This window comes from Callospermophilus lateralis, unplaced genomic scaffold (assembly GCF_048772815.1).
Source record: "Callospermophilus lateralis isolate mCalLat2 unplaced genomic scaffold, mCalLat2.hap1 Scaffold_408, whole genome shotgun sequence".
Lineage (NCBI taxonomy): Eukaryota > Metazoa > Chordata > Mammalia > Rodentia > Sciuridae > Callospermophilus > Callospermophilus lateralis.
In genome coordinates this window covers 1-14,341 of record NW_027514360.1, presented here as the reverse complement: position 1 = coordinate 14,341, position 14,341 = coordinate 1, and positions in this window count along the sequence as shown.

Below are 14,341 nucleotides of genomic sequence, written 5' to 3'. Positions count from 1 at the left end.
ATTTATAAAATTCTATCCTAAGAATTATAATTTCATTAAGCTTCAATTGTAGCAAATTCTGTCAATTCTGGGCAATTCTGGGCAATTCTGTCTGCCAAAGGCTGTGTTTGAAATATCAAGAACAAAAGGATCTTTTTCTACAAGTTTAAATTTGAAATCCATTTCAATTTATTTTTGTCTATTGTAAGCATTTTCTTTCCTTAAATCATTGAGGTATGTTTCAGCACTCAGGGCACCAACTCATTATCATGTGCTTTTTTATCATAGTAAATAAAGTGCCCCTGATAAGGACAAATTGTTCTTTCCAATTCTTCAAGATTTTTGGCTTGCTTTTTATAGGTTTCCAGTGGTTTAGTTATATGGCTGATCTTTCTTTCACTTTGAAACATTTCCCCTCTTACACTACCTGGTAATTTTCCCCTTATTAATTATTTTTGGCGTTTCATTACATTTTCTTGATATACTTACATCATGACTTTAAGTGTATGCTAAAGATTCTGATTCTCACTTTCAAACTGTATTTTCTTCTTGCAAAGATGCTTGTTCTGTCTTAAGATCTCTAATATATTTTATAAGGTCTTCCTTTATCTATTTCAGATAATAAATAATAATTTTATTTCTTTCTATTTCTAAGCTTTTAAAAGAGGGCTTTACCTTAGCATCATAAACCAGTTCTTCAAAGCTCCTTTTGACTGATCTAAGTGAACACAAACGTCTGATTCACTTTCCATTTCCAATTCCAAGTTACCACCATCGGTTAGGACTTCTCCAAGCACAGGAGCCCAATCTTTTATCTGCAGCAAGTGTTCAGTTAGAGACATAATGTGATTTTCTTTATCTCTTAGAACTTGTTCTGCATGTACTTTAGAGTGTTCAAATGTCATTTTCTGCTTATTACGTCCATTCACTTTTTCTTTTCATACTTCAACTTTCTGTAAAAGCTATTCCTGATTTTCTTGAAGTTGGGAATTTTCATTCAAAGCCTCTTTTATTTTTACTATAACTCGTTCTTTATTTATTTGACATACTCTCAAGGTTGTTTTACTTTCAGGTGTTTGTGATTTGAGGAATTTTGATTCATCTACTAAGGACTTAATTCTATCTATCAATTCATCCTGTTGAGAATGTTTAGTTTTCTCTTCTTGTAGCTCTTTTTCTAGAAAGAGTATTTTATCCTCATGTTTAGATACAGACCTATCCAGGTTTTCATATATTGCCTCCAAGTTTTCTGCTTCTATTCTATACTCTTTCTCCAAAATGGCATCCTTTAAAGATGACTCTAAGCCTTCATACTCTTTTTAACATGGCTAACTTTTTTAAGTAGTTCACACTTCTCTTCAATTCATCCGGAAAGTTTTAGAGCAAGCTTTTTTTCTCTTCTAGTGGAGCACCTGCTTCTCACAAATTGATAACTTCTCCGCAAAAATAAGAGAAGAACAAAAAATCCAATAGCTGTGCTGAGAGCCATAGCCAAGTAGGAATGATGCATGGGATTTTTGGTTGAAAGGTGACCCCAGCAAGCCATTGAGATGATAATGATTATGGTAAGATGCACATTCAATTGGAGATTAGACCCCTGCTGTCTGCCTAGGCCTGTTACTTTGGAGCTCTGGAGAGTTCCCATTGGTTGGGGAAGTGCAGTAGGAGGGAATTTCGGAGGAGGGAGTTCCTGTTGGTGAATTGTGTCCTGGAGAAGGCTGCATGCGTGGCATTTGCCGGAGTTTTGGAAATAAAGTTTGTTCCTGCTTGGGTGGCTCATGATTTTGTGCCCAGCCAGACTGCGGCAAGCTGTACATATCACCAACTCCCACGGACAGCCATAAGGACTAGAATGTGTTTCCATGTCCTCAGACAATGCAGACCACAATCCTGCTTACTTCTTCCTCAAGTATGACTGAGGGGCAGCTGTTGCTCCTCCATCATAATAAGGCTACTTTAGCTATTTCCTCCACAACCCAACCGTGTCCAGCCATGCCAAAACAGGCTGTGAACACTCAGGCCTTGTTCAGGAACAAGCCTGCACCAGGCAGTGAAGCAAACCATTGTGAACTAGCAGGTAGGGGTGCCTACAGACATGGGCATGTGGAGCCCCAATCATGGGCTCCCAGGGGCCTAGAACACTCATGCTGACTATCAAAGAAGTCTTGGCCCCTTCCCTATGCTGTGAATCCTGAACCAGTGCAGGTTCAAGCCTGTACCAATCAAGCCATAGAGAAGTCCTCTCCAGGTCACCCACTCATTGGTTTGGTTTAGCCAAGGCCAAGGCAGGACTTATTATTTGCCATTCTATAGAGTCATAATATTAAGTTATTATTCATTCATAATCAGCAAGTTGGTCATTATAAATATATAGCAAAGAAAAAGATAAGTGAGATCCTTTCTCAAACAAAACAAAATTAAATTTTTCATGGGATTCTCACACAGAGACAGGGGACACCAGGGTATTCGATAGGAAGCAGTGTTTATTTGTGTCCATCCAGCCTCAGTGGACTCATATCCAAAGGCTGAACATTTAGTGTAGGGAGTGATCCCTTATATATTCTGGTTAGTTTCCTTTTATATAGTAGCCTTTTTATTCATATAAGGTAATACACATTCCTGTTTGGCATTCTATTTCTATACTACAAAGTAGCAAGAATGTTCAAAGCTGGTTTCTGGAGGTCTCACAATGATACAGATGGCATCATGTTCTCTTTTGTTTGTTCTGAGAAATCTCTAGCACAAAATGTATCCCAGTGGTAAAACACCCCTAGCTTCTATTCCCATACCAAACTAAGCAAATATCAGATGCACTTCATTTAGGGCAGAGAATTTAGCATTATAATGAATTATAGTGAGCAAAGTTTACCCTGGGTCACTTAGAAGAGGAGCTATGTATCTTTGGCTGGTTTAAGCTGGTTCTTCCAGGTCTTTTCTAAAGAACTATTTCTAAAACAAAGAAACAATTTCAAGTGCTGTTAGTGGTGAGCAGCTCTCTTCCTGCAATTACAGGTGTTCCTAAGTTCCTGCCTAGCAGATCACCACTTTGCAGACTTTTAGTGGTGGGGATAAAAATCAGAAGTGGGACAGAGCTTGAATTCTTGGGGGATCCCTTTCCTCTTACTATTCTAATCAACTTCATGGCAGCACCTCCAGTATCTGAGATGCAGAGAGTTTAAATGGCGTCCAAATCTAGATATTTTGCTAGGTGCAGGGTAGGATCTCCCTCCCTGAGGTAGTAGTTACTTTTTGAGGGAGACTGAAATCTATCTGAGTGCCAGCCACTCACTTTTCTCACTTACTCTACCCACTGGTATCAGAATCAGCTTTCTCTCTCATAGCTCATTGCCCAAGGCCCAGGTGACCCAGGAGACCTTAAAGGCTAGTTCTTTGGGAGTGGGTGGAACCACTCTGCATTCTGCAAAGGGACACCTTTGTTCTGAGAGGCTGCACTGATAGGAATCACCTGCATGTTTTCTTCTAGATTATCTTGATAGTGGGGTTGTGATGGATGCAGTCAGGTCTCTTTTAAAGCAGCTGTTATTTGTGGCTAGAGGCAATCCCAGAAGTCTGTTGTCCTGGACTAGAGAGGAGAAAGCATATTTGGGCACATTTTAGAGAAATTGCTGGTCATGGGTACAAACAGAGTGGGGAAGCTTGAAAATGCCTCTGAAGATCTTCCTGGGACACTTGGTAAGAGATTCCAAGAAGAGAGACAGGACTCCTGACCCACCAGCTTATGAGCCATCACTGCTCAAATGCCATAGATTCAAAGCCACATCTTGATGCAGTGGCAACTGCTAAGTAGTTAGTGACTGAAGCACAGAAGGCCGGAGCAGTTCAGGTATTGGTGAGAAGGTTTCATGTGCCAAGCATGTTGGCCACTCACTGGTGTGAATCAAGAGGTGGTTGCCAAGTCCCAATCTTGCTGGCCACTCACTGGTGTGAATCAAGCGGTGGTTGCCAAGTTCTCCAGGCCCTCCATAGAATACAGGGATGGATCCAAAAGAAAATGACTCAGTTTTAATGCCTGTCATGTGTGTGGGATGCAAAGCCACCTTATTACAATGCTAAGGAAGTAAAATATGCTCAATCTATATACTTCCCTTGAAACCAGAACCCTTAGCTGGTGCTGTGATCCAAATGAATGTGCCCTCAGGAAACTGGACAGTGCCTGAACCCACAAATACAGCCATCTGAAAGTTTTCTATTATTTCAAGAGCAGGGATTCCATAGGCCTTGCTGAGCCCTCAGACCAACTCTGAGCATTTAATTGGGACTCAACAGATACAATATTGAGTCAGAAATGTTTAAATAGGTAGAAATATGGGTGGTAATTATCTCTTTGCAAGCCAGAAGAAACTAAGGTTAATCTGAGCAAGATGTGATTAGATAGAGATCAAAGCAGGAGTGGGAAGCTCTGTTTTTGCCCAGGATTGGCACTCCAGGCAGCCAGCAAGACAGGAATGGGCCTCACTCAGGAGCACTGCCATGACACATAGGGATGAGAACAAGGATCTTGTGCATGAAGCACAACATAAGTTCGTTCCAGTGATTTGTTCCTCCATTAAAAAGGGAAAAGTTAACTGGCCCAGTGTGCCTTTTACCATCAACAGAATAGACCATGTCTAGTGTGGAAGAGTATTTCTAATTTAGGTAAAGAAGTAGAGTGCTATTAGGAAAGAGTGTGCTAGGAACACCAGGGAGATAGACAACCAAAAAAAGGATATATATATATATATATATATATATATATATATATATATATATATATATATATATATATATGCAAGAGATGTGTCCTCTCGGACCACAGTGCTTTCCCTTGAGAATAAATATATATATTCTCTGTGGTCCGAGAAGACAGTGGTATCTACATGCTGCACTTTAGCCACTCAGCATCCTACAGAAGCCAAGAAATTTCCACCCATCTTTGCTATTTGTTCAATATCAGTGGTAATTCGGGTCATAGGAACAAATTGCTGCATCTTCATATAAGTTAACTTGCCATCACCATGGATCTGCTGTATGTTGGTCTTCCTCATGTGCTTGAGCACAAAGCTCCCAGATGCAGGTGGTTGCAACAGGAGCTGAGATGAAGTCCCAACCACTAATGGCCTCATCACCAAAATGGAATCCAGCTACAGGAAAATGTTGACACACACAGCCATGCTATATGTACACGATGCAGAAAAGCTGAAGGGAAGTGGTGATGTGGAATGAGCATGCAAACTTATATCCACAAAGTGAGAAGGGACTCAGTTTTAGTTTTATAAGCAGCACAGAGCAAGTATGTCAGTCACCTCTAATGTAGGGTCTTCTCACACATCATGTGCACCCAGACACCTGATATAATCAACAACCAAAGCAGGAGGTCAATCAGTAAATCTGTCAAGGGACACCAAGACCCCCTCTGCCACCATTCCAGGCCTTTCACCCCATTAGTGCAATTACAGTGAGAGCCACAGGTTGTCTTTTGTCTTCCCAGTCATGGGGCTTGATTGACAGATCAGTTTGACAAGGGCACATTCAAGCTGGAGTCATAAAATACTATTACCCTCAATGCTTACTCTGGGGCCTGACTCTTTCTTCTTGAAAATCTTAAAGTCATTTTATTGTTCTTTCTTTCAGATTTAGAATTCTAAACGAATGACTGGTCAAAATTATGAATATGATATGTATCATAAATTCATTATATTCAAATTAAAGATGCTGTATATATGTGTGTGTGTGTGTGTGTGTGTGTGTGTGTGTGTGTGTGTGTGCAGTTTGTTTGCTTTTTTGAGAAGCAAGCTGTAGCAAAACTAACACTGAGGATTAGCTCACATCATGTTCTCTAAGTCACACTATAATTGTAAATTCCCAGTGTTTGGATCAAAGGCCTTGAGCACACAAGTGCCTCCTCACAACAGGGAGTGTGACAGGTTGGCCTCTGAGGGCAACTCCAATTGGTCCTTAAAGACATGTTGGGGAAGAAATTCTGGTCACCAAGCAAAACAGATGGGCAAAGTAAGAAGAAGTTTTTATGCCCCAAGGAGGTGTTAGGGTTTCTGGGAGCCACCAGGAAGTACCAGCATGGGGTGGCTGGAGCAGCAAATATTGTCTGAAAAGTCTGGAATCCGGAGGTGTTAGATAATGCCTCAGCAGGGTCCTAATTCCTCCGGAAGCTTCCGAGAAGGGTCTGCCCTCGCTCCTCTCCAGTGCCTGATAGTTTTTTGGATGAGGCAGTGGGGTTCAGAGTCCACATGGCACCCTTCCCATATGCTTCTCTGAATCTGTGTTCATTTTTCTCTTCTGATACAGTCCCCTAGTCATGTTGGATTAGGTGCCCAGCCTGCTCCAGGATTATTTAATCATAATCAGCTCTACCTGCAATGACTCTTATTTCCCATGCAGGTCACAGTCTGAAGAACCAGAAGTGGAAACTCAGGAGCAGGAGAGGTCACCATCTAAGCCAGGCATTGCCTTAGGTGGGATATCAACTTCACTTTTTTTCTTTGTTCAAAAACAGAATATTAGAGAAACCCATCCTTGGGACTATACTAAACTTTTTACTTTTTATAACTCCCTCAAACAATAATCTCTTAATAAATAAACTAATGCTTTCTTCCAGAGACTTGAATGAACAAAAATTGATTATCTATTCCCACACAAGATAAAATATATTTATAATTCCTTGTGAAAACTTCCAAGGTAAGCAGTTAGGAAACCATAATTACACAGCGAGTTGACAGTGATGTGAGTGTTGGAATCCAGATTTTCCAACCAACACTTTGATGAAGTATAGGAGGTAGTAGATTAATAAAGGCAGGCAAAATTCCCTGGGAAGCCAAGCTCTTCCTATTACTAGCAAAATATCTGACTTGAAGATGTTGAAGGAGAGCCCCAGACCTGGAGAAGGTGCCCTGGAGAAGATCTCAAGGTCAAACAATGTCAGGGGCCATCAGCCCCATCCCACAGCACCTCCCACATAGGCAGGGGCAGTATGCCACCCCTCTTGTATTGGAGACAGTAAGGCCCAGGGAACTGGCACTGCCTGTTCAAGGTCTAGGCGACCAGGATTACAGGGCCATGTGTGGTTGTTCTTAGCTGAGTCTGCCTCAACCTGCCATGGAAAGACAAGTTTATTCCCAAATAAGTGCCATACCAGGACCCTCATATGTGTGCTTATCATTTGACTTAGGCGCTTGCCATATTATCTTTGTTTCATTTATTTGTTTGTTTGTTTGTTTGTATGTATGTTTTAAATACACAACAGCGGAATACATTACAATTCTTATTACCCATATAGAGCACAATTTTTTAAAATATTTTTGTATATAAAGTATGTTCACACCAATTCATGCCTTTATACATGAACTTTTTTGTATTACAATTCTTATTACACATATATGCCACAATTCTTCCTATCTCTGTTTGTATATAAAGTATGTTGACACCCAATTCAAATCTTCATACATGTACTCTGAATAATGATGTACACCATATTACACCATTCTTGCTAATCTCCTGCCTCCTTTCCCTTCCACCCCTTCTGCTATCTAGAATTCATCTAATCCTTTGTTTTAATTAAAGAGAAAAATTCAAGCCCTTCTCTAGGAGGTGAAGGCCTATGCAAATGCACACACTTCCTGCCACTAAGATGGCACCATCTTCCTCAGTTTCTTGAAGGCAAGAGTTTTAGGGTTGCTGAGAGTTGGGGAAAAAGAAAAAAAAATAAGGCATGAGCAAGTAGAAGATGTCTGGACTATGGTGCACTGTTTCCCCAGACTCCAGGCCAAAGCATAGAACATAATTAATAATGAAACCAAGACTCATGTATATAGATCTCCATCCTTGCTCTGTTGGCTATGGGTGGTGAAAATGTGGATGTTGGAGAAGGAAAGTGGATAATAATAGCAATGACTCTCTGTCATGTATTTGTTAGAATGTTTTTTTTTTAATTCAGATTGACAGATGTTTCCACTACAACTGCATATTTCAGGAGCTGGTTAGAGGTGAATCAGGTTGCAGCCAATGCTCCTGGGGCCTCTGAGAGATGTTAATAGATATCCTCCTAAGCTCAGCCTCCACAAAATAAAATTTATAGTCCAATAACAAATGTCTAGCTACAGGGCAGAAAATGGCTAAAATACAGAATATCCAGGACACCACTAATTATTGGGAAACCATTGGTTGGTTTGTCTTTGACCCTTGGCCTTCAAGAAAAGAAAGAATAATTTCTCAGCAAACTGTTTTCAGCAATTTCTAGAAACTATGCCAACTTGTACAAAGACAGACTCAAGTCTCATGGAGGTAAGAGTTCAGGCATCTTTCCCCTATTTTCGTGTGTACATTTTCATTCTCAAATAAGTGACACATACAACTTTGTAAAGAAACAGATTTAGGGAACTAGATTTTTTTTCTATTGCATTTGCTGTTGAATAATGTATAGAATGTGTAGATCTTAGGTGTATTTCCCACAATATGAGTCAATTTTCACCTCAAGCCCATAGCTCTGCCTGGAAAATGAGCTTAAAACATTTATTCCAAAGTGAAAATTTTGTGACATCATGATTTGTTGTAGATTTCCCATGGAATTCATGTTTCTTACAACATAACCCCTCTCCATATCCTAGCTTTGGGCTATAGAAAAGAAGTGGCTTATCTGTTACTGGGAGTCCCACTGATTCTGCTGGTGCCACAAAGTTCATATTCACCAAAGAAGAACCATCTGTGCTGACAGTGACCCCAAAGCCATGTTATGCTTAATACATGCTAGGATTATTCCAAATCTTTTGCAGACATAGCTTACTAAATTCTCAAAACAATCCTGCCTGCCATGTATTATTGTTATTATATTTCAGGAATCTACTGAAATTTGTAGAACTATTAAGGATCTGAGTACAGATTTGAGTCCAGGCAGTCAAGCCCCAGATCTGTCCATAGCTACTTTTCTATGTCTACCATATGAGCTTTGACTCATCTGGTCCATTTTGTTTCCTCCTGCCCCTGGAGCTAGGGACAGAACTGGAATGGGCAGGTAACTAAGCAGAACCAAGTGGATTTTGTTAAAAAGATTGCCCTGCTGCAGGTCCAAGCATTGCTCTTTCCTCTGAAATTGCTCCTTTTGAGCAAGATGTGGGCCTGGAATTTCCCAAGGCTGTGTTTTTCAACTCATGGAGAAAAGTTGCCCTCCAAAGATGCCAGCACAGACAAAGATAAGTTATGCAAAAGAGAGAAAGAAAAAGACCTGGTGGTCTAGGGACCAGACCAGCCTGAACTTCCCACCAGAGGGATAACAAACTCCTTTTGTATGCATGAACTGTTTTGATATGGTAATGTGGTTCTTGCCACTTTAAGGGACTTGACAAAGGAAAATGCAGAGTAAATGCAGGCAAGAGAAAGAACAAGTGCTCACATTTAAACATATACAAAATGACATCGACAGAAGCTCACATTATAGCCATGAAACTGAGACCCCAAAAGACCTGACATCTGTGCCTACAGTGACCCCAAAGCCTGTTCAGACAGATATTTCCATACTGAAGCTATAAATCAGAGAAAGAGTAAATGAGAAAACCTGTTGAGCAGACAAGCTTACCATTCTGTGCCATGGACCACTGCCAAAGAACCTCTGTGCTAGCTAAGGTGTGCTGCTACAATATCCAAAATCAACTCCCATAACCTAGTACATAGATGAAAACAACCTCAAAGCACAGAGACCATGGGCTATCTTTCTAAAATACACAGGCTATAGACACAATTAGGAAGTCCAATTACTATATCACATTTAGTCTTTGTTTACCTGGTATTACAATGAATGCTTAATCTTGGGAAGTTCATGACAGGCCCCAAGGCCAAGAGTTTAAAAACCACTTCAATTGTCAGAATTGTTAAAATTCAAAAAAAAACCAAAATAAAAACAAAAACAAACAAACAAAAAACCACTCATAATGCTATCCCTTAAATACTTTGTATGAATATCTATTTGCACAAAAATAGAATTATTGTATAATATGAATTTATTTTTATTTTTATTTTTATTATTGGTTGTTCAAAACATTACAGAGCTCTTGACATATCATATTTCATACATTAGATTCAAGTGGGTTATGAACTCCCATTTTTACCCCACATACAGATTGCAGAATCACATCGGTTACACATCCACATTTTTACATAATGCCATATTAGTGACTGTTGTATTCTGCTACCTTTCCTATCCTCAACTATCCCCCTCCCCTCCCCTCCCATCTTCTCTCTCTACCCCATCTACTGTAATTCATTTCTCTCCTTGTTTATTTTCCAATTCCCCTCACAACCTCTTATATGTAATTTTGTATAACAATGAGGGTCTCCTTCCATTTCCATGCTGTATAATATGAATTTAAAATCTGCTTTTTGTAATGCGAATTTGATATAAATAGTTTTCAATAAAATTTAAGTCTTTAAAAAACTGTATATGTTTCTTAACTATAATAATCTCTTGCTGTTTATTTTCTTCAGTGCAAATTATTAACTGAACTGTTATACATGGAGTTGGAAACTTAGAAAACAATATAACTGTTTGGTAAATTTTAGAATTTTCACATAGCGTCATTTAGAAAGAAAAATTCTTCCTGAATTATTTAAGCCAACCAGAAGGTAAACCAATAAGTGATAAGCAATCCAAATTGACTTCTATGCATCTGTTTAAACAGAAGTATTGATGAGTAATGAGATTTCACCTTACTAAATCTTTTTTTTCCCAATACAAGTTAATAGCAGTGCTGGAGCAATTAAGGACATTTACGTGTTTTATGGAAACTTTTCTAGTGAACAGAACTAGAGTTTTCAGTTCACTTTCTGGTTTGGTTTTTAGCTGAATTTAAAATTGGAGTTATATAATAAACAGGAATTTGAAGCACAAAGGGGAGAAACTTTAAAAATTTAATGAGTTCTTTGATTCTTTTGTGCCCAGCTAAATCTTTTATGTAAGGATATTCGAGAAATAAAATTTTATAGCAAGTTATTATTTCTATTGGAGTTCTAGAGAATTTTATCTATAGAGAATTAGAAAAAGAAAACAATAAGACCCCTTTCAGATGGAGAATAATTGCTGAATTTTCATAAACACCAGACCATTTTTCAAAGCCAATGAAGCATTTACTATACAGTCATTTAAGGTGAAATGGGATGTTTGCTTTATCAGGAAGCCAAGTTGGAAAAAAGCAAGCTGTGGTAATGTCTCTACAACACAATTTCATGCAATTGGGAAGAAAAATATATTTGGGAAAACTTTAGTAAGGGACAGAATAATGTGATTTTATGTTGGAGGTAATTTACCTAATTCAGTGTATCTTTCTGGTTTTGTAGGCCCTTGAATGACTTTAATGTTTACAAAATTTCTAATTCACTTTTTTTGCTCAGAGACTATCCCTCAAAACCATCAGACTTCTGTTTTTACTTTGCTTGAAGACTGGAAAAAGGTTAGTAAATGCAACATTTGGAAATATTTGTGTTGTCCTGCTGCATCCATTTCTTTCTAATCACATTTCTTATTAAATTCTATTTCCCCAAATGCCACAGAACTATAATTTTTCTACTGATAGTCTATATTTATACTGGGGACCTTAGGGCCCTAAAATCCTGAAAGAAAAAATAAAAGAATAAATAACATAATCAGCAACCATATATCTAATACAATTTAGTTGATTTCTCTCAGAAAATAACATGCCACAATTCTGTGAAGTACTAAAACTATTTTAAAAAAATAATTTTTGGTCCTTTCTGTGAACTAAGTATATAATTATCTGCTTCATCCATGGGAAGGACCAACACAAATAAGGTTTTTATTTTTTAAGTTCTCTTAGTGAATACTGGAAATCCAAATGCCTAAAAGGAGATTGTATTCTGTTTGATTTCTTGTCACAGAATACAAGTTGCAGAGAGATATGTGATGTGAGCCATGGGCAATAAGATAGGCTGCACCAGACTGGGTTTTGAACCCAGGACTTTGCTGTCTTGCGAAGTAAATATTTTGTGCCATTCCTGATTTTAAATTGGGAATTTCTAATAAAATACAAAATAACCACAGAAAATTAGGAAATTTTGATACACAGCATGTTAACAGATGTTTGGAATTTGGCCTTCAAAATATTTTTTCCAATAGTTCTTAGACTGAAAACATTTTGGATGGCCTGGAAAATATGTATCAATCTTAAGTATAATTATTCTGTAAACTCCTTTTTGTTAACTGGATTTATTGTATTATTTAATTTAATTTTATATTATGTACTCTTTGAAACAGTGAATTTGGGAACAATTTGTCTCATTGATTGCTGCTCCATAGTGTGTGGAGAGTTTTTGGATGTCTTCCTTTTGTTAATCCAGAGATCCTAGAGATCCTGGTATGAAAAATGAAAACAACTATATGACTAATTAAAATTAAACATATTTGCATATTTATCTCAATATTTAGGATTTTGTTATGTTTGTTTCTTTTCTTTTCTTTCTGCTTTTTTTTTTCTTGAGATTAAACCCAGGGACACTATACCGTGAGAAACATCACCAACACTTTTTATTTTAAGACAGGTTTTGCTAAGTTGCCAAGCCTGGCCTTGAACTTGTTTTCCTTCTGTTTTAGCTTCCAAAGTCACAGGGATTATAGGCATGTGCCACCACATCTCTCTAATAGTATTTCAGGTGAAAGATTTTTTTAAGGTATGGTATTATTCGGCTAATCAATCTTCCATTTTACATATAAACATAATAGAAAGTTCTTGTTAAAGACATTTCAAAGAGGGAAAATGTCATGGATTCATTTTTATCCTAATTTTTAATAAATATGATTTATTCTACAAATAGTACTTAATAACATTAGAGGGAGTAACAAAGAAGAGAAGGAATGAAGGAAGGAAGGAAGGAAGGAAGGAAAAAGTTACCTGTAACCTTTCCTTAAATCAAGTAACTATCTTCAGTTTTCACCTTATACTGTATATATGAAGAGTATCATAACTGTGAATATGGGTAAGTGCCAGTTTGATTCTGGAAAGACACATCATCATAGATACTGACATAGTTTTGAGTATTATAATAATTTGTATGACCATCATTTTTAATGTCTTTTTATTGTTAATCAAACTGAAGAAAACTGCACCACATAAAACACTCTATCTGCTGGGCCTGTGGCACACGCCTGTAATCTCAGCAGCTGGAAATGCTGAGGCAGGAGATGCAGAGGCAGGAGGATCATGAATTCAAAGCCAGCAGCAGCAACAGTGGGGAGCTAAGAAACTCAGTGAGACCCTGTCTCTAAATAAAATAAAAAATAGGGCTGGGGATGTGGCTCAGTGGTCAAGTGCCCCTGAGTTTAATCTCTGGTACTCCACGAAAAACAAAAAAAACAACAACCAAAAAAAAAACCCACTCTATCCTTGGGAATTCCATTGTTTTCCAAGTTTTGATAATGTAACTAGTACTATAATAAATATATTTAAGCAGGTATGCTTTGCTCTCATATAGGGCATAAGTTTTTCAGGTTAGGCACATACACAACACAGAAACATGGTTCACAAAAATGCAAAGTTTTGTGGCTCCTAATTACACAGATCAAATAGCTTTTCAAAAATGTTATAACAACTGATGACAAGATACACTATCCTTAAAATCCTTAAAAAGTGAAATATTATAATTTAAGGCAAGTTTTATTATAGGGATAGTGTTATATTTATGACTATATGACTGGAGTGATTGTATTTTACTTTCCACAAACACATAGAATTAGAAAAAAAGTAGGTCACATCTTTCACATCTTATTCCCTAATTCTCTTAACAGTGAATATTGATATGATGAAGGAAGTTGTACAAAAATGGAAGAAACCTTTACTGTATATTCAAGTTGGGGATTATAATTTTTATAAAATATAGAATGAACCATAGAGCCTATGGGCCTCACATGGCTCAGGAGGTTGGTCTGATATGCTGACAAAGCATTTTTGGTCTGATGGGTGGCTGACAAAAGCATTTTTTGGCAAAATTTAATAATTAGCTGTTGCTCTATATAAATTCACCAAATTGGAGAATTAAATTAAGTCAGGTAAAGGAAAAATTAGTTGCTCTCATGTAAATATATTAGGTGAAGTCATATTCTTTGCCTATAAGTCCAAATAGCTTTTTCTGCCCTTGAAAATATCACAACATAAAATGCCCTTGAAATCATCCTATTTATAAACTGTATTCTACAAAACTGTTATAGTCTCTATTCCACTAACCATAGTCATATATTTAAATATTCAAAAACCAAGATTATGAGATCATGTGTCTACAATGTAACTTAAACATCAAAAATTTGAAAGTACCATATTGATATTTATGAACTTTTAGACTTATTGAAATGGTT